This window comes from Capricornis sumatraensis, chromosome 20, assembly GCF_032405125.1.
Source record: "Capricornis sumatraensis isolate serow.1 chromosome 20, serow.2, whole genome shotgun sequence".
In the NCBI taxonomy this organism is placed as follows: Eukaryota; Metazoa; Chordata; class Mammalia; order Artiodactyla; family Bovidae; genus Capricornis; species Capricornis sumatraensis.
In genome coordinates, this window is record NC_091088.1 from 35707142 (window position 1) to 35729850 (window position 22709).

Consider the following 22709-nt stretch of genomic DNA (forward strand, 5'->3'; position numbering starts at 1 on the left):
GTGGTTTTTCCAGTGGTCATGTATGGATGTGAGAGTTGGACTATAAAGAAAGCTGAGCGCCAAAGAATTGATTCTTTTGAAGTGTGCTCTTCGAGAAGACTCTTGAGAGTTCTTTGGACTGCAAGGAGATCCAACCAGTCCATCCTAAAAGAAATCAGTCTTGAATATTCATTGGAAGGACTGATGCTGAAGCCGAAATTCCAATATTTTGGCCACCTGATGTGAAGAACTGACTCCTTGGAAAAGACCCTGATTTCTGGGAAAGATTGAGGGCGGTAGGAGAAGGGGATGACAGAGGATGAGATGGTTGACTGGTATCACTACCTCAACGGAGATAAATCTGAGTAAACTCCAGGAGTTGGTGATGGACAGGGAGGCCTGGTGTGCTGCAGTCCATGGGGTCACAAAGAGTCAACACAACGGAGCAACTGATGAACTGAACTGAACTAAGAACGAGGAAATAAAACTTTTTGTCAGAATCCTACCATATTTGAGTTCTGGGTTATTAGTTTAATTATAAATATTTATTTGTATAGGAAACCATTGTACTCTATAATCCTGATACTTTCATGTGGTTTCAATAATTCTTGCCAAGCTCCTTCTTGTCTTACATTTTTCTGCATTCCAAAGTCAAAAGTCCTGCAATCTACTACATGTAACAAGAATGTGTAAACATTACTGTATAATCAATCTCCACAGGGGCATTCCTTCATTTCTTTCATTCACACCTGTATTCCTAACACCTAGCTGACTGCCAAGATTATGATAGGTGTCCAACATTTGTTAAATAAATAGCATGTATATAACTTTATAATCTTGTATGTGGGTGGGAACAACACACCAAACGAAATAGTCCTGGCTAGACAGCCAGCCTAAGACCTGGTAACAGAATATTTGTCTCTTAGTGTCACTGTAAAAAAGTACCACAAATGTGGGAGGCACAACACAACAGAAACACGTTCTTCCACAGTTTAGAAGGAAAGAAGCTAGAGATCAAGGTATCGGTAAGTTCGGTTCCTTCTTCACATGTCAGCGGGGGATCAGCCCATGCTTCTCTTCTAGCTTCCAGTGACTGCTGACAATCCTAACACTCCCTGGCATGCAGCTATGTAACTCTAGTCTCCGACTCCATACCAAGACGTGTGCCTGTGACTCTTTTACTCTTCTTATAAGGACACAGTCTTGTTGGATTAAAGGCCCATCCTACTCCAGTATGACTTCATATTAACTAAATCATATCTGCAAACACCTATTTCCAAATAAGGTTACATTCTGAGGTTTGCAAAAGGACATGAATCTTAGAAGGATGCTGTTAACCCTGTGTAGTAGATAATCACCAACACTGAAAATAGTCTTACCTATAAGAAATTACATGTAAGTTCATTAAAACAAAACACGATTATACAGTTGACCCTTGCCAGACACGAGGGTTAATCCACATGTAACCCATAGTAGGCCCTCTGTATTCATGCTTCCTCCATATCTGTGGATTCAACCAACCACAGACTGGGCAGTACTGTAACATTTACTATTAAAAAAACCCACATCTGTCTATAAGTGGACCTGTACAGTTCTAACTCGCTTTTCTCAAGAGTCAACTTTATGTTGAATTGATAGATATCATATGTTATATGCAACTATACAAGTGAAAGTTAAAAAAAATTCTATAGGAGTTGAATTCCACAATATAGCCCCACTATATTATCTACGTTGGAAGAGGACATGGCAACCTACTCCAGTATTCTTGCTTGGAGAATCCCCATGGACAGAGGAGCCTGGCAGACTTCAGTCATGGGGTCAGAAAGAGCTGGACATGACTGAGTGACTAAGCACAGCACATAGTATCCATGACCTCTGGTAGAATTCAATATTTTCATTTGACTGTATGCTCCAGAAATGGGCACAGACCCAGTTCTAACACAGTCTTTTTCCTCTGTCAGAGACCAGTCAAGTTCTTCTCACTTGGTTAAGCCCACCAGCACTAAAGCAGCCCAGAACAATGTCAGTCCCTAACTATGTCAGGGGATGGGGAGAGGAGGGAGGAGGAGAGCAGGTAACCATCCCTACTTCTGAAGAGTACACACTAAATGACAATTCTACTTTCTTAAATAAAAGAGAAATTTAAAGAGTATCACTTCAGACCCACTCTTTCTCTCTCTTTCCTAAATATCTACCTTCAACTTTATTTATTTCAGTGTTTACCATGAGAAATACTTCTCCAAATAGCTTCATGGCCCACATTCTTCAATTCACTTGGATGTCTGCTCAAATATCACATTATCAGGTCAAACTCCCTTCTTTATCATCATATGTCTACATTAATTCCCCATTCATTAATTTTTATTTATTTTAAAAATATGAAACATTATTTGTATACTTATTTATGTTATATATTATTCATTCACTACTTCTTTCCCTACAAAATGCAAATATTGAAACATGCATACATACAAATAAATATTAGGCATTTTCTAGACCTTGCTTTGGAGGTACACAAATGAATACAACAGACTTTGTTGCAGCAAATACTGTCTTCTAAATGTTTCTGTGAGTTAAATATTGATTTTTTATAGTTCACAAAATAAAAATACTGGATCTTGTTTACACATTAATTTGGATATTACAGAATTTTCAGAGTTGTGACAGACACTGTTTCATTAAGCCAAAACAATTTCAGAGGAGATAGGTTTGGCTGTGCATTTACTATAAATCTGCAATATTAATAAGGGGGATTTGCTTATAAAATTCATTTAATCTCTCATAGTAAATGTTTGTCATTGCTAATTAACTGATCAATCTGATACAATTATTAGACACAGTTATGGAGAAACTCTTATACTTGGAACAAACATAGGAAATACAATGTACAAAATAGATTGGGGTGTGCAATGAGGATTGTCTGATGGATTTTCGTTGTTGTGTAGCGGCTTAGTCATATCTGACTTGCAGCTCCATGGACTGTAGCACCAGGGTCCTCTGTCCATGGAATTCTCCAGGCAAGAATACTGGAGTGGGTTGCCATTTCCTTCTCCAGGGGATCTTCCTGACCCAGGGATCGAACCCGCATCTCCCACATTGGCAGGTAGATTCTTTACCAATGAGCCACCAGATAAGCCCTGTCTGCTGAATTATAAATGCTTAAGTGTACTTTCCTCCCTCTCTAAGACTGAAGCTTTAAAATAACTTAATATAGGTGTATTAGTTTTTTAAAAAAAACATTATTTTCATCTCTTTCATCCTGTGATTGCCTGCCAGGCACTTAAGAAGAAAGTGGAAGGCTCAGCAAGCAACCAGAGGAAATGGAGGCAGCTGGGTTGCTGAATTTGGACTATCTGGGGAAGGGATGTTGTGAGAGTAATCAGACTTGGCCCACGATGCCTAAGCCTAATGAACATCAATACCTGGGGATATGCAAGAAAGAGGGGGATGCCATTTGAGACTCTGACACATGTCTGCTATCAGTGCCATGTTTATATGAAGACAGCTTTTTCCCAGGTGGAGGAAGAATGAGATGGAATGACTAGACTGATTCATTTTCACTCATCTTTTCTCAACTTGCCTTGTCTGCTGGTTTACTTAACCATGGGACAAGTCATTGACCTTTACAGGCATGCAGAAGAACAGCTATTTACCTAATTCAGAGGTAGGTAAATTAGGTCTCAGAGGAGTGTAGTGAGGACTGTTTTAAATATTTTAAAAAGATTTAAAAATATATAAATGTATTATACTTAATTCATGCAATGTGTCTTTCCAAGAAAGAATAGAAGAAAATGGTCAGTTGTATAGACTTCGAATTCACAAGATCCATATTTGAATACTGGTCTCACTGCTTACCTCTATCATTGGCTCCTATTTTTAAAAACCTCTCTGAAGCTTACTTTATCTTCACAACAACTCCATGGGGTTGGTACTGAGATATTTCTTCTTTCACCAATGAATAAATTACTTTCATTTAGAGTATTTAGCATATGGTTTAAAAAGTGAGCAAATGCTCATTAAACATATACTATGGGATATATATAATTAGGTAGAGAGGTTACAAAGATTAATAAAACACAATTGTTGTCAGAGAAGTTAACAATCTAGTGAGGAAAACAAGTATGGGCAGGTGATTTGCCAGGTGGCAAATGTACGAAGACTTAGGCACACAATGTGTCATTCTAACCAAGGTTGTGACCTCAAGGCTCCCCGGTGGAGGTGACAAAAGAGCTATGCCTTGAAGAAGAATGCACAGGATTTGGCCATACTGGATGCTGTCTTGGGCATTATCCTGTTTTTAGGGGGGATAAAGGTAAATCTGAAGTTCTAAAAAAAAAGTAATAGAAGAAAAACAGTTATAAAATAGAGCCAAAAGATGACTTTGTATGTGATTAATACATGGAACAGTGCAAAACGCCAGAGAGGAGAACTATAAGGCACCCTACACCCTTAACAAGAAGCCACAGGCAAGCTTTCTGCGCAAATCCTCTAATCCTATTGATCCTGCCTGGAAAGCAGTGAGGCTAGTCAGCAACACAGAAGGGTGGCGATCAGCAGCAAGTGCTCACGGCAGGCACTGCACGCTTCGGGAAACTTAATCATATAACCTTCTTCATTACTCACGAAATCACCCGCTGTCAATACTCCAGCCACGGCCTCCCTGACTACTGCTGTTTAAGATCCTGTCAATCTTCTCCCGCGATTTTGCCAACCAAATTCACTCAAGGGCTATTTACAGGCAGTATTATCTCTGCTGATAACATTACACCATTCGTGCTATACAGAAATAGGAAAATAAAAGTCATTTCGGCCTTTTCGTTCTGGCATTCCCTTTTGCAAAAGGCAAAGGGCCCCATCTCTGTGAATAAGGACTGGGGTAGAAATGCCCTTCTATGCCGTTGTTAAAAGCCAGAAGAAGAGCTGACTTTTATTACTCCAAGGAAGATTTTGGTCTGAACCACATGATGACATCATTATAATCATGAAATTAATTAAGAACCATTATTGACTATCTCACTCTGCATCAGGCCATATATATGCCATCAGGGTCTCCTGTACCAATACTGTATAAATTCATTGCTATCCCTCTTGTGCTAAAATGAAAAAACAATACATGCACAGAGGAGTTTAAAAGGAGAAAACAAACAAACAAACCTGTCCAAGAAGATCTATCTAGTGACAGAAAGAGAAGCACAATTTAAATCCAGGTTTGCCTGTTGCCATAGCCCTTATAATTTCCACTGATAAGTATATTTTTAGTCAATCCTTCATATGATGACTGTTGACATAGAGATAAGATTCCTACTCAGTTATTGACTTTCAGAATTAGAGATAAATTGAACTAACCAGACCTTTTCTAAAATAATGCTAAATTAAGTGATAAGAATCTTTAGGTAATAAGAATGTATTGCCATCATACTTAAGGGACAGTTTGAGATTTAAAGCACCCTGAGAATCTATTTTGTCTTTCAATAGGTAAACTGAATTATCATACTCCAAATTTAATTCCAAATATGAACTCTCTACAGCTTTGATAAATGTATGCCAGTTTCTTTTTAATATCCCAAGGCCACTGCAAAGAGAGCAAGTTTCTATTGAATAATTTCTTGTCTTCAATCCCAACATCCACTTTCTTTCATGTACTCTAATCCCATGGCTTATGAACTATAATGTCACAACTGACTACACAATATTCCAGGTAGAACTGCGGTCATCATTATTCTCTTTCACTCCCACAGTGTTACCCTGTGACATCATTTCTACATTCTTAATAAATGAATTCACATTTTCTCATCTCCACCATTCTAGAGCTTTATCATTCCCTTGGCATTAGCTTCAAGTACAGTTTAAAGAGACTTAAAGCCACCTGTTTCATGTTTACCTTCTACCAACGTACCTCTCCTTGCATGAATGCATACTAAGTGGCTTCAGTCATGTTTGACCCTTTGAGACCCTATGGACCATTGCCCACCAGGCTCCTCTATCCATGGGATTCTCCAGGCAAGAATACTGCAACGGGATACCATGCCCTCCTCCAGGGGATCTTCCCAACCCAGGGATCAAACTCTCATCCCTTATGTCTTCTGCACTGGCAGGCAGGTTCTTAACCACTAGTGCCACCTAGGACACTCCTCTTCCTACCACATCAATTGTGGTGAAATGCAAGTCTTGTGTTTGTGCTACCTCCTTTAAAACGATTCAGTGTCTCCCTGTTCTTCTCAGGATGAAGTCCAGGCAGCTCGGCAAATCAGTGTCATCTTGGTCTTCCCACTGCCTTCTATCCAGCCTCCTTTGTCACTTCCCAACATAATCACAAGTCCAGGGACACTTGACACACTGACACACACTCCCTAGTATGCGATGCCTTTGAACATTGTGCTTCTATAGCCTGGAAATGCCTCTGCTTTGGCCAATTTCTGGTTTAACATAACTTTTTCTCATGGAAGATGACACTCTTTTGCGTGAGGTCTTCCTTTCTCTCATAGGCAGGATAAGATGCTCCTTTCCTATGTCCTCATTGAACTATTCATTTATTCAAGCCATCCATTCAAGCAACATGTATTTATAGGGAACACATATAAATAAACTGACAAAAAATACATAAACATGACACTTTTATATTAAATGCTTTGAAAACAATGAAACCAAGTTTAATGAGAAAAATCAAGGGAAGAGGCAAAGTTTGCTTTGCATTGGCTGGCCAAGAATCTAATTCCTGAGAAGGTAAGATTTGCATTGAGATCTAAATGTGAGAGAAGAGCCAATCACATGAAGAGGTGAGCAACGGCAATCCAGATAAGGGGGACAGCAAAAGCCAAGGCCCTGAGGATGAGGATGAATTTGACAAGCTGAAGCTGAAACTCCAATACTTTGGCCACCTCATGCGAAGAGCTGACTCATTGGAAAAGACCCTGATGCTGTGAGGGATTTGGGGGCAGGAGGAGAAGGAGACGACAGAGGATGAGATCACTGGATGGCATCATCGACTATTGCTGGACATGAGTTTGGGTAAACATCAGGAGTTGGTGATGGACAGGGAGGCCTGGCGTGCTCCGATTCATGGGGTCGCAAAGAGTCGGACACGACTGAACTGAACTGAACTGAACTGAAATGAGCTGATGGAAAACCACTGTAGACTCCTCATAATATTTCACAAACTGATAGCTTCATTAGGTAGGAATTCATACTCTAAACTCCACGTGGCTCTCTTTTGTTCGGAGCTTCAAAGCCTTACTAGCTAGCTTGTATACTGACCATCTGTGATTTATTAGGCACATAAAACTATTTGTGAAAAAATGAATAAATGTTTACTGTGCATAGCCCTTCTATGGTATGAGCTTCTTGAAGCCAGAAACCCTATTTGTTTCTGTGTCCTTTGTTGCTGTTGACCAAACTTGATACAAAGAAGGTGCTCAGTAGATATTTTTCAAATGACTGAATGGAAGAATGAATAAATTAATGAATGATATGTGCCTAATTTAAGCATTAAATCTTATTGGCTGTTATAATTTTAACTATAACTAATCTCTAAAATGTGTCCTATGTCCTTAACCTGGCTTCACATTAGAACAGCAGGGGAATAAAATAAGAAAAATACTAGGCGGTCTGCTCATTACCCTCTGTCCTCTTCTCACCTCATTGACCAAGGACATGGTCTCCTACCCTAGGGAGTCTGTGATTATTTGTATTTCCAGGTGGCACTGCCAAGAAGCTTGGGGGCTATACTATTTACTGGTTAATAGCTAATCCCAAGTTTCTTTTTCTGTCACTGAGATAAATGGTACAGGCTGCAGACAAGATCAGAAATGAAGCAAATTTTCAGCAGGGGGCAAGAACAAATTTGTGTTGTATGGTCTTTACTAAATGCCCAGCATTTGTGTGTGGACTTACTTGAAGAAAAAGATAGAAATAGGATTTTGGTGCTCATAATTCCAACATTAAACTTGTTTTTATACAGGGAACTTATATTTATAACCAATTAATTGAGGGATACAATTATTATATTGAATCATCCATTTCTCTCTTTTCCTTTTCTGCATGTACTCCTAGTCCTATATTAAGTGATAGATCAGGATGAATACTTTTTAGAGATGTGAATTTTATTTTTCTTCCATTTACAGATGGGAATAATGAAATGCAGAGAGAAAGGGACATAATCACAGGTACGTAATGAATAGATGGAACTACGGGATTCTTACGGCACTGTTTCCTTTGATGTGTAACTCAGTTTCTTTAGCTCTAAAATGGAGATACTCACAGAATTATTGTGAAGACTTAATTAGATATAACATTTATTCTTCTGAACTGGATTCCAGAGGAATCAATTCTGTGTACCAATGTGTTTTGACAGCTTAATTTTATGTTGCTAAAGATTCTCCTGTTCTTCCCTAGTGGCTCAGGTGGTAAAAAATCTGCCTGCAATGCAGGAGACCCGGGTTTGATCCCTGAGTTGGGAAGATCCCCTGGAGAAGGGAACAGCTACCCATTCCAGCATTCTGGCCTGAAGAATCCCATGGACTAATTCCATGGGGTCACAAAGAATCGGACACAAGTAAGTGATTTTCACTTTCAAAGATTCTCCTATTCAAATGCATTTGAGTAAGTGCTAATGAGGTGGATGAAACTAAAGCTCATTATACAGAGTGAAATAAGTCACAAGGAGAAAAACAAATATTGTATATCAACATATATATATATGAAATCTAGAAAGATGGTACTGGTGAACCTATTTGCAGGGCAGCAATGGATACATAGACATAAAGAATAAACTTATGGACACAGGGGTGGACAGGAAGGAGGGTGGGATGAATGGAGAGAGGAGTATGGAAACATATATACTAAAATATGTAAAATAAAGAACCAGTGGGAATTTGCTGTATGACCCAGGGAATTCAAAACAGGGCTCTGTAACAACCTAGAAGGGTGGGAAAGGGTGGGAGGTGGGAGGGAGGCTCAAGAGGGAGGGGACACATGTATACCTAGGGGTGATCCCTGTTGATGTATGGCAGAAACCAGCACAATACTGTAATCATCCTTCAATTAAAAATAAATTAAAAAAAATAAAAAAAAATAAATTTAAAGAGTGACTAAAAAAATACTCCTATTCATAAATTCTTGGACTTGGCCCTTTACATGGCAATCAGGCTCTCTCCTAATTATTTCTAGGAAACCTAATCATAGGGCACTGTATTTTGGCAATTTGGTATGAAATGAACATTTATCTTCTAGTCCAATCCTCCAGTGTCAATAACCTTAAATTTAGGATACATACATATTATTCACAATCTCATCCTATAGTCCACAGGACATGGGGATGTTTCCTTCATATACTCAGGTAGGATGCTATATTCCTGTGTAATTTTCTGGACTATTTTCCTCAAGTTAGGAGGTCTGCTTTTGAACTCCACAGCTGATCATTATGCTAACATTAACGGTTTCAACCACTTTCCAAGGCATCTACCTGTAACTCCTGAATATCTACCTTCTTGAATATCTAAAAAGATGCAGACCTGCATCAGGATACTGACCGTAGTTCAGCTGGTAAAGAATCTGCCTGAAGTGGAAGAGACCCCGGTTCTATTCCTGGATTGGGAAGACCCACTGGAGAAGGGATAGGCTACCCACGCCAGTATTCTTGGGCTTCCCTTGTGAATCAGCTGCCTGCAATGAGGGAGACCTGGGTTCGATCCCTGTGTTGGAAAGATCCCCTGGAGAATGGAAAGGCTCCCCACTCCAGGATTCTGCCTTGGAGAATCCCATGGACTATATTGTCCCAGGGGGTCACAAAGAGTCAGACATGACTGAGCCACTTTCACTTTCACTGTATTCTAGCCACTGGACAAGGCAATTCATTTGAAGCCTTTTGTGTGTGTTAAAGAAAAATTATTATATATCCCCAGTTATAACTGGAAGACCTGAGGCTCAGAAAAGCGAACTATCATGCTGCAGATAAGATGTCTTATAAACTGTCAAAGTCACTGTACGAAGCCACTTCCTTAATACATTTTAAATACATTAATGGCTCTTGAGACTTGGAAAATAACTGATAATTTTTTTAAATGTGCCTAAGTGAGATAGATAAGGCTGGCCTTTCAATGTGTCATACTTTTAAAATGCTTTGGCATCTTTGCAGTTGACATTCGGCATTGGGTAATAAGTCACAAGTCTGAGTACTTTGATAACATAATGCTGTGCTTCTCAGTATTTGCCACCATTCATCTTTCACAATCTCCCATTCATTTTGTTAATTTTAATCTTAAAATATTCCTCCAACTATTTGTTTTTGTATTAGTATTTGTATTAGGTTGCCCTGATACATAGACTATGTTAATTTTCTTTATCATTCTCATAATAAAAATAATCCTTTTTACACAAAATTTAAAGAGTAAAATAAGCTTCATGAAAAGGAAATCCTAAAATTATTGAAGTGGTAAAAACTTGAAAGATAACATAAAGAAGGAAATATGGGAGTCTGAAGATGGTTTAATGGTGGAATCCAATCATTCATTTATTTCTTATGTGAATTTATCAAGCATCTATGAAGCATTTACATGGGAACATAGTAATAGAAATTTAATTCATAGCAATAGAGTTTAAAAGTGGACTAGATATATTAATACCTCTTGCCCTAAAGGAGCTTACCATACAGTAGGAAAAAATGAAAGCATACAAGCTCAATAAATACAATAAGTGACTTACCAAAAGTTTTTCCTTTTGCTTACCATGCTGGCTGCTGTTGCTATATCCTCTTTTGCCACCTACTTAATATTTTGTTTGCCTGACTGGATTTCTTCCCATCACCTACTGCTTCAACTACTCTCAAGCATCTGTCCCACTCCAATAGGATTTTTTTGTCTCTCATCCCTAACTCTTCCAAATGACCTTTGTCTTGACAGCTTTTTGCTAAGCCTGAACTAAGCTTTGGCAACCCCATATTTTTGCTAAGCACTGCCCTTGGGTTGGGTTTCAGTTCCAGGACCTTATTCCTGAGATTCTGGGTACCCAGAAAACTTCTGGGTTTAAGCCAAACAGAGAAACAAGAGATGAACTAATTTAGCCTTTTGTCACTCAATTGCAGGGACTATTCTGAGCTTGGATTCTATGCAATTCTGCTATAAATTGACCAAGTTTGGTGGTAGTTTTAAGGGCACAGTGAATAGGGAATGAAGCAGAGGGACAGATGGATGCTTTCTGAATCCTTAAGGCAGGAAATGGAGATACACAGTCACAGTACTTAAGGAGCAAGACTGCTAGCAGAAAAAAATGTAGCAGCAAGCATGAAGGTGTTCACTTCAGTCATGCTTGACATGAGGGGTGAAGTCAAAAATATCTGTTAGGGCAGCGGTTCTGCCTGCTGTGTCTGCCTTCATGAAACTCTTCATGAGGAAATATATGCTTCAAAATTCAAATGAGCAAAGATTTTTCTCTCCTCACATAAATTTAAAGAGTAAATTCAAACATGCTCCTGCCTTAATGAAAGTAAGCTGTTTAAAGAAAGTCATAACTAGATATACCCTTGAGGCAAGAGACTTTTACTGACTTTTGTATGGTGGCTCCAGTGATAAAGAACCCACCTGCCAATGCAAGAGACGTAAAAAGATCTGGGTTTGATCACTGGGTCAGGAGGATCCTCTGGAGGAGGGTAAGGCAACCCTCCTCCAGTATTCCTGTCTGGTGAATCCTCATGGACAGAGGAGCCTGGTGGGCTACAGCCCACAGGGTCACAAAGAGTCAGTCACAACTGAGTAACTTGGCACACACACATCTTAAACGCCCATCACAGTGACAAGACAGGTGAAAGACATTTGATGGAATTCATGTCCAACTCTTTTGCGACCCCATGGACAGTAGTCTGCCAGGTTTCCCTGTCCATGAGATTTTCCAGGCAAGAATAATGGAGTGGGTAGTGATTCCCTTCTCCAGGGCATCTTCTCAACCTAGGGACTGAACCTAGGTCTCCTGCTTTGCAAGTAGATTCCTTACTGTCTGAGCCACCAGAGAAGCCCCTTCATATATAATGACAGATTTTAATTAGTAGAAAAGCTAAGAGGCAGACATACCTTGAAATCCAGAATATAAGATTTGGAAGAGATGTCTAAGGTAGCCAAGTATTGGGTATGTAAATATATGTTATCTAACTTTTCAAGGTCTGTAAAGTAAGAATAACTTCCCAAAGAGCTATGTGTCTTTAAGTACTATTAGGAGAGAAAGAGTGCTGTACATGGTAACAATATCTGTTATGGGTAAAAGAAGGGAAAATAGAAGTATTAGCTTGATGTTTTATCTCTTCCTAATTCTTGTCATATATCCCCATTGCAAAGATTTCAAAGTAAAATATTTATTTGTCTGAGTTCACTTAATCATTAAGAGATCAATTAAATTCCAGGGTTTTATTTTTTTCAATCTCTTTGAAGCTAAATAATGAGACTAAGAGGAAAATAAAATGGAGGTATTAAGGGTGTCTACTTAGTAGATTTGCAGTTACATTTAACATAAAGAATGTAAAAAACCTGGTGTAAAGTTAGAACTCAGTGGTCACTATTATTGAAAATGAAAAATGAACTTGTGTTCAAGGCTTTTCTAAGTCATAGTTGACATGAAATCAAGTGAGATGAACTGTACCAATTTTTTTTCAGGGCTATTGAACAAGAACTGCCTGTGCTTCCAGAGTGGAATCTTGGCTAAGATATACTGGAAAAAGTGCCATCTGCTCTTCCATTGTCTGCATATAGAAAAGGGCCCTTAGTTAAAACTCATTTGAAACAAAACAGCTGAGAAAGTGTGTTGCTGGAACAAGGCAAAATTGAGGAGAACAAAAAACATGTATTGCTTCTTCAAATTTTGCCTGAGGGCAGCATCCTATATCTAAGTGACCAAGTATGACTGCAAAGAGTGGTCACAGGCAGACTGTGTTGTTGTTCAGTCCCTTAGTAGTAGTGTCTGACTCTGTGACCCCACGGCCGGCAGTATGCCAGGCTTCCTTGTCCTTCACTATCTCCTGGAGTTTGCTTAAATTAATTTCCATTGAACTGGTGATGTCTTCCAACCATCTCATCCTCTGGCACCCTCTTCTCCTTTTGCCTTCAATCTTTCCCAGCATCAAGGTATTTTCCAATGAGCTGGCTCTTTGCATCAGGTAGCCAATGTATTGGAGCTTCAGCTTCAGCATCAGTCCTTCCAATGAATAGTCAGGGTTGATTTCCTTTAGGATTGACTGGTTTGTTCTCCACGCAATCCAAGAAACTCTCAAGGGTCTTCTCCAGCACCAGTTAAAATGCTGCACTCAATATGTCAGCAAATTTGGAAAATTTGGAAAACTCAGCAGTGGCCACAGGAATGAAAAAGATCAGTTTTCGTTCCAATCCCAAAAAAGGGAAGTGCCAAAAAATCTTCAAACTACCAGACAATTGTGCTCATTTCACATGCTAGTAAGGCTATGCTCAAAATCCTTCAAGCTAGGCTTCAACAGTATGTGAACCGAGAATGTCTAGATGTACAAGCTGGGTTTAAAAAAGGCAGAGGAACCAGAGATCAAATTGCCAACATTCACTGGATCATAGAGGAAGCAACGGAATTCCAGAAAAAGCATCTACTTCTGCTTTACTAACTATAGGAAAGCCTTTGACTGTGTGGATTAGAGCCAGACTACATGTAAAATTTGGAGAAATCTATTAACTGCTATGAATATTTCTCTGTCTTGTGGATTCACTGAAAAAGTATTGTACTTGTGCTTCTGAGACTTAATTCTGTAACCAAACCACTGATGTCTATTGCTGGGGAAGAAAGAAAAAAAAAATGTCTAGCTGAACTAAGAACCAAACTGAGCATAAAGAAAGAAAAATAAGTGTTTTGGTGCAGATGAAGCGAAGCCGTGCATGGCAGCAAATACTCTGAAGATATTGATGCCAGCACTGTGTCAGAAAAAGATAGCTAATAAAGTGTGTTCCTCCTCCCCACAGGCTTCACTCTGATCATCTGGAGGGCTCATTTAATACATGGGATATCACATTTAATATCATCAATCATGGTGATAAATTGACTGTAAGAAATTGGCAAAATTTATTATCAATAGATATTATATTTCTGGGGCTACTGAATAGCATCAGATTCAAGAGTCTGCTTTGTCTAAGTACTAGTTACAAAAGGAAGGTACTAACTGCATTTGGGGGCTCTTTTTTTTTTTTTTTTTTTTTAATTTGAAGCTCTTGGTTCAAGACTGATTGGGTGCTGTCCTCCAAGAAAGAGTTGGTACTGGTGGGAGTAGCAGTTGCTGTTCCCATTGTGCTCATTGGCAGTGAGTCAGCACAGCCTGCAATGGTCCAGTTCATGTTTGGAGATGACCTTGAGGGCCCTCATTCATCCAGGGTCACTGAGTAGGGGCCCCATTCAGCAGCTGTTCTCCTACATGTGGCAGGCTCATAGCCATGAAACTCAGGCCCAACTCCTGCAGTATCTTGTGCATCCAATGTGGTCATTGGTCACATCCTGCAGTCTTGGGGTCACCTTCCATGGGTCCCATAGTAGGAAGGCCAAGCTCCATGTCATGGGCCCTTATGGCCCCACAATGTTCCAGGCACCCTCAGACATCACTGTGGCAGGACCAAGATCACTGCTGGTGTCCAGCAGCATGATGATGGTGTTCTTTCCAGCCACAGTCTAGTCGTATCAGCCACCTGCTGGACATCACCCTCTATCACATGGGCTGGCTGGGGCCCTCGGTGGGCAGCCTGGAGGAGGTGTTCCACACCAGCACTGTCATCTCATAGCCTACCTGCACCGCCTGACCAGTTGGTGAGCCTGGTCCTCCCATGGCGCCAAAGAGGGCAATCTTCTGAACAGCCATGCTTCAGGGTCGTGTGGGTGTGAGTCCTTGGAGTCAAAAGACACACAAGAACTGACTTGGACTCTTCTTCAAATTAATTTCCTATTTGGTGTCAGAGAAAATCTGTTGTATATATTGAAAATTGGGATGACTTTCTTTAATAAAATACCTACAACCTACATCCATAGTCTTCTGATCCCCTAAATTATTCAGATTTTAGTTTAAATCCAACTCTACTACTATATACTAGTGGTAGTAGAATTCAGCAAGATACTTCAACTTGCAAGGCTTCAGTTTCTGAATTTACAAAATGAGGTTAAATTTATTTATCAAGGCTTGTTCACAGGATGGATGCAGAGGCATAATTCATGATTAAAATGTCAACACAAATCCCAGTATCAATGAAACAACTTAATTAACTCTTTATACTTCAAGGCTTGGAATGTCAATTTCTTTGCCTATCTGTATCTATATCTTTACTCACATCGGTATCTATATTTAATGCACACCTGTTTCCAGGTGGCGATAGTGGTAAAGAATCTGTCTGCCAATGCAGGGGTCATAAGAGACACAAGTTTGATCCCTGAGTTGGGAAGACCCCCTGGAGAAGGGCACAACAACCCACTCCAGTATTCTTACCTGGAGAATCCCATGGACAGAGGAGTCTGATGGACTATGGTCCATAGGGTCACAAAGTGCTGGACACAACTGAAGTGGCTTAGCATGCATGTGTGTTGTATACCTAAAGTAATATAATATAGTTCCATATGAGTTTCTATAACCTCTATACAAAACATTGGCTTGACTTCCGAATAATTGTCTGAGCTACAACTTTCATTAAAATCAGAATACTTACTTTTAGCTTTTTGCGCAAGTTAATCTTGATTCAAACCTGTATCTTATAACAGAGAGTCAGCCACATTTCTTTTTCAGGAATCCAGGTTATATTTTATTTGTTGCGGTAACCAATGTCAAAGATTGAAAGTTGGTCAGCCAGCACTGTAGGAATTATGAAGCTACAACTTTCCATCATAAATTTTCATCCTAGAAGTCTTGTCAAAAAACCTTTCTACACACCAGCGTGGTACTTGGGAGTCATGCTCTATTTCTATAAATAAAACTTTAAGAAGAGTGTTCACTGAAGATAGACCAGAGATTATTATTAAAGATGTTTAGGAATAATTGGCTTAGTTGTTACATCAATTCAGTGAACCCAACTGTGTTTCACTGCATTCTTTTTTCCCTTCTCTGAGCCAGTGTTTATACGCAAAAATCTTGGAGTACTCATGTTTTCATCTGCTGCAGCTTTTCTAGGAGCACCACTGCCTTCCAAAAGCAAGTGAAATGCCTACGATTATATTAATTTGTATTACAACACACAACTTGTTTAGAGAATAGATAATTTTTGGTGACTAGGCAGGTGTTTTCATTCTAACATCAGGAATTACATTTCATCATGCATTTGATGGTCTACATATCACATCTGAATGATTTTTCAGGAATTGAATGTTAAGCCACCTGAAGCCCCTGTTTTGAATTCTCAGCCCTACATTCTGGGAGGAGTCTCAGCCTATCTTCATAAGTGGAGCATGTGATTCTTTCCTAGCTAATCAGAACTTTGCAACCTCCTCACCCCAGTGATCTGTTCGGGTGTGGGTGTGTGATCCAGCCATTGCCAACCAAACTCAGTAAAACCTTTTCTTTGAATATGACAGGAATGATTTCATACTGTTGCTGCCAAAATTACCTGAAAGCACTTAGCTAGTACTTTTTCGGACACACTGACACAGTAAGGAGACCCAAGAGAAAGAAACTAGGTTGGTGACATTTTTCTACAACATTTTGTCATGAAATGTTTTTGTATATAAAGAAAAGATGAAGCTATTTTACCGTAATCACCTAATTACTTGCCACCAAGATTCTAAAATTAACATTATGTCATAGTTGGCTTTTCATACATCCAACCATCTATTCATCCCATTCTCCAATCACCAACTCATTTAAATTTTTGAATGTCTATCAAAGTAAGTCACAAACTTTGTATAATTTCCTAAGCCCCCATATCAATGATGGGAGGCAGAACTTCTGCTGAAATTTCAGTTACAATAACCAATAAATCCCTTTTTCCTTAAGCCAGTTTGATGAAAATGACATAATGAGTTTTTAAATCTAACATACAGAGTTTTAAAAATGACACAGGAGTTTTAAAATAAATACTTGTACATAATTCTTTGTTTTTGGATTGCTTTCCTCAGTTTCTCACACATTCATAGAAAGTGTGAAAAATGAAGACTACTGGCCAAATATTACTTCAAAATTTTATGGGTCATTGTAGTGACCCTCAGAACCTATTTGCATAATCCACTCCTAGAATATATACATTGATTTTCAAAACCTCTCCATTTGGTTAAATTTATTTTCAAGAGTCCATACTTTGTCTTAACATTATAAGGAATGTTAATTATAAATGCCTTTAGTCAATGTTACTGCAGACATTTTCTAAATTACTGAAAGTATATTTTGGAATTGCAGCAGTGACTAATCAGAACAGAGTTTACAGTAAAATTTTCAAAGGCTACAAATCATAATGGATCATGAAGAGATTGTAAAATATCAAATATTAATTTAAATGACTTCCAACAATAAAATTACTGCCTAGGGATTTTCCCAGCACAAAACTTTGAAAACTTTCAATAAAATCCTGGCCAAAGAGCTCCTAGAAATATATTTTAATGTTTGAAGCCAATGTTTTAATGCTTTCAATACTTCTATATTTCTTAATAAATATTTTATAAGCTTTCACCGCTGATGCTATTTAAGCATGTGATAAACCTGCAAAATAATTAGCATAGCACTCTCAATGAAAAGATGGAAGGGTTATTTTTAAAACCTGTAGATGTTGCAGAGGCTATCCAAGTAAAATCAACATAAATGCATGTCTTCAATCATGTTCATTAGGCTTACTGACTGTAAATGGCTGGAAGTCAGAGGTCACTTTTGCAATCTTTCCCATTTCTTTCTGTATTGCTAACTTAATTTTCACAGAAAAAAATTCAATGGGCCTTTTATACAAGCTAATAATTTCATACATGATAGTAGTTGTCAGTATCACTTGGCATTTTCTATCCATTAGCTGGTTCTTTCCAGGCAGCATAAAGGATGCTTTCTACTGCATTGACAGACATAGCGCATTTTGATATAATTATTATTTAATGTCTACTAACTCTGTATCAGGGACTTCTGTGACGGCTCAGTGATAAGGGATCCACCTGCCAATGATGGAGACGTGGGTTCAATCCCTGGGTCACTAAGATCCTTGGAGAAGGAAAAGGCAACCCACTCTAGTATTCTTGCCTAGGAAATCCCATGAACAGAGCCTGGTGAGCTACAGTCTATGGGGCAGCAAAAGAGTCAGACACAACTTAGCAAGTAAATACCACCAACAACTGTATATCAGAGAGTATTCTAAGTACATGGTATTTCTTAATATATCTAATTAAAAACATTTATTTTATTGTGGAAAGAATAGAAACATGAGATCTGCACTCTTAAAAATTTAAGTGTACACTACAGTATATTGTACAGCAGACCTCTAGAGCTTATCTCCCTTAACTGAAACTTTGTTTATCGACTAGTAATTCCCCATTCACTCTTCTCTCTGGCCCCTAGGAACCACTATTCCACTCTTTGATTCTATCAGTTTGACTATTTTTGATATCTCGTGTTAAGTGGAATCATCCAATATTTTTCTTTCTGTGACTGGCTTATTTTACTTGGCATAGTGTCTTCAAGTTTCATCCATGTTGTAGCATATTGGAGACCTTCTTTTTTAAGTTTCTACAGTATTCCATTATGTGTTTATACCATAATTTATCTGTTCATCTGTCAATGGATTTATAGACTGTTTCCATATTTTGACTATTATGAATATTGCTGCAATAAATATGGAAGTGTTAATACATCTTTGAGATTCTGATTTGAAAGTTTTTGAATAAATAATCAGAAGTGTGATTGCATGATCCTATAACAGTTCCATCTTTAATTTTTGAGTTATCTCCATAATGTTTTCCATAAAATCTATACAATTACTTTGGCACAATAAAGGATATAATCAACAAAGCAAAAAAGAAACCTATGGAATGGGAGAAAATGTTTTTAAGCCATATGTCTGATAAGCAGTTAATTATATAATTTCAAATAATTAATAATATCCAAAATATATAAGGAATTCCTACAACTCAACAGAAAAAAAGACCCAATTTTAAAAAAGAGCTAAGACCTTGAATAGGTATTTTCCCAAAGAAGACATACAAATTACTAATAGATACCTGAAGAAACAGTCAATGTCATTAATCCAGGGAAAGTGGAAATCAAAACCTCAGTAAGATATCACCTCACCCTTGTCAGGATAGCTATTATAATACATATATATAAACAAATAAGCATTTGCAAGAATGTGGAGGAAATGGAGCACTTGCACACTGCTGGTGAAAATTATTTATTTTTTACTACAATCTTCTAAGGCAAATGCTAACTCCCCCACTTTATAGATGAGGAAGCAGTGATAAAAATGTTTAAATAACTGGTTCAGGATCACATAGATAAAAATTGTGAACTAATTGATTTCAAAAACAATGATCTTTCCAACTATGTTTTTCAAATGGAAAAACATGGGACCATCAAGAAGATATCTGTGAGCACCCTAGATGCCAAAGGTACTTGATGTGAACGATCATTTATTTGATGTTAAAGCCAGACATTGTCTGCCTATGATCACATCAGTCTCCTGCAGGTGCTGATGTGAATGGCAGAAGCTGGTCATAATGGGGTCATCCACAGGATCCTCATAGTTCTTAATGTAAAACTAATGCCCTGTAATAGAAGTCCAGCCATTATACAGAGAACTGGAGGACCCTTTTAAACACAGACACTTAGGAACCTAGACTGAGTTGGAAAATATTCCAGAAAGAACTGTTGTGAAGGTCAGGGCAAAAATGCAAGATTTCTGCACATTATAAATCTTCAATAAACAGGAAATGCTCATTTTTTTTAGTGTTCTAATAATAACAGCCAAAAACTAGGAATTATTTTTCTTGAGGGTATTTTGAGAGGGGGAAAAAACCAAAACTTCTTATGGGTCAATTAAAACTGGCCAGTCTGTCTTTTGTTCCTTTGAGCTTGATATTCTGACAGGCTGACATGATTACACTATGTCTTTTTCTCTACCTTTATAAGCTTATCTTCCAGATGCACCAGCTTTGTGACCCTGAGCTATGAGAGAGGACTAAAATGATCTGGGAGCTGGTGAGGGAAGACACTGTCTGTTATGAAGTCAGGGTGCTCAGGGAGTGAAGGGGCTTTTTAGACACTTGTTTACAAAACTCCATGCATATGCATGCACACATGTTCCGTTGTGTCCTACTCTTTGCGACACCATGGACTGTAGCCTCCCAGGCTCCTCTGCCCATGGGATTCTCCAGGCAAGAACACTGGAGTGGGTTGCCATGCCCACCTCTAGGGGATCTTCCCAACCCAGGGATCGAACCCATGTCTCTTGTGTCTCCTGAATTGGCAGGTGGATTCTTTACCTATGCTAAGTCGCTTCAGTTGTGTCCGACTCTATGCAACCCCATAGATGGCAGCCCACCAAGCTCCCTGGTCCCTGGGATTCTCCAGGCAAGAAAACTGAGGTGGGTTGCCATTTCCTTCTCCAATGCATGAAAGTGGAAAGTGAAAGTGAAGTCGCTCAGTTGTGTCTGACTCCTAGCGACCCCATGGACTGCAGCCCACCAGGCTTCTCCATCCATGGGATTTTCCAGGCAACGGTACTGGAGTGGGTTGCCATTGTTTTCTTCTCCTTTACCTAGAGAAGACCCTAAAAATAGTCATAGGATTAAAAAAAAAATAAACATCCCTGGACTGTTTCCTTCCCCCTTATTTGTTTTTAAAGCCATTTATTCCTGATGAATCAACTTTATAATGCATGTTTTGTGTTTTGATTTGTTGCTTTTTTGTCTTAAATACACTCTAGGTTGACAAGTTTGACAACGGCCTATTTCAGGAGAACCCAGTGTGAGATGGAGTGCAGTATGTGTTTTTTTCAGAAGCAGTACTGAAGAATTCAGTGGTGTGACAATGTGTTGAATATATACCTACTGAACTCCTTATTACCAAATTCAGACTTAAATTGAAGAAAGTAGGGAAAACCACTAGACCATTCAGGTATGAACTAAATCAAATCCCTTATGATTATACAGTGGAAGTGAGAAAGAGATTTAAGGGCCTAGATCTGATAGATAGAGTGCCTGATGAACTATGGAATGAGGTTTGTGACATTGTACAGGAGACAGGGATCAAGACCATCCCCATGGAAAAGAAAGGCAAAAAAGCAAAATGGCTGTTTGGGGAGGCCTTACAAATAGCTGTGAAAAGAAGAGAAGTGAAAAGCAAAGGAGAAAAGGAAAGATATAAACATCTGAATGCAGAGTTCCAAAGAATAGCAAGAAGAGATAAGAAAAAAGCCTTCTTCAGTGATCAATGCACAGAAATAGAGGAAAACAACAGAATGGGAAAGATAGAGATCTCTTCAAGAAAATTAGAGAAACCAAGGGAACATTTCATGCAAAGATGGGCTCGATAAAGGACAGAAATGGTATGGACCTAACAGAAGCAGAAGATATTAAGAAGAGGTGGCAAGAATACACGGAAGAACTGTACAAAAAAGATCTTCACGACCCGGATAATCACGATGGTGTGATCCCTCATCTAGAACCAGACATCCTGGAATGTGAAGTCAAGTGGGCCTTAGAAAGCATCACTACAAACAAAGCTAGTGGAGGTGATGGAATTCCAGTGGAGCTATTTCAAATCCTGAAAGATGATGCTGTGAAAGTGCTGCACTCAATATGCCAGCAAGTTTGGAAAACTCAGCAGTGGCCACAGGACTGGAAAAGGTCAGTTTTCATTCCAGTCCCAAAGAAAGGCAATGCAAAAGAATGCTCAAACTACTGCACAATTGCACTCATCTCACATGCTAGTAAAGTAATGCTCAAAATTCTCCAAGCCAGGCTTCAGCAATATGTGAACCGTGAATTTCCTGATGTTCAAGCTGGTTTTAGAAAAGGCAGAGGAACCAGAGATCAAATTGCCAACATCTGCTGGATCATGGAAAAAGCAAGAGAGTTCCAGAAAAACATCTATTTCTGCTTTATTGACTATGCCAAAGCCTTTGACTGTGTGGATCACAGTAAACTGTGGAAAATTCCGACAGAGATGGGAATACCAGACCACCTGACCTGCCTCTTGAGAAACCTGTATGCAGGTCAGGAAGCAACAGTTAGAACTGGACATGGAACAACAGACTGCTTCCAAATAGGAAAAGGAGTACATCAAGGCTGTATATTGTCACCCTGCTTATTTAACTTATATCACAGTACATGATGAGAAACGCTGGACTGAAAGAAACACAATCTGGAATCAAGATTGCTGGGAGAAATATCAATAACGTCGGATATGCAGATGACACCATTCTTATGGCAGAAAGTGAAGAGGAACTAAAAAGCCTCTTGATGAAAGTGAAAGAGGAGAGCGAAAAAGTTGGCTTAAAGCTCAACATTTAGAAAACGAAGATCATGGCATCCGGTCCCATCACTTCATGGGAAATAAATGGGGAAACAGTGGAAACAGTGTCAGACTTTATTTTTGGGGGCTCCAAAATCACTGCAGATGGTGATTGCAGCCATGAAATTAAAAGATGCTTATTCCTTGGAAGAAAAGTTATGACCAACCTAGATAGCATATTGGAAAGCAGAGATATTACTTTGCTGACTAAGGTCTGTCTAGTCAAGGCTATGGTTTTTCCAATAGTCATTTATGGATGTGAGTTGGACTGTGAAGAAGGCTGAGTGCC

The 22709-nt window shown here is 38.9% G+C and overlaps 1 pseudogene; it reads right to left on the minus strand.

Moving 5' to 3' along the window:
- Positions 1–14169: 14169 nt before the first annotated feature.
- On the minus strand, positions 14170–14821 carry LOC138096749 (flavin reductase (NADPH) pseudogene; annotated as a pseudogene).
- Positions 14822–22709: the final 7888 nt, after the last annotated feature.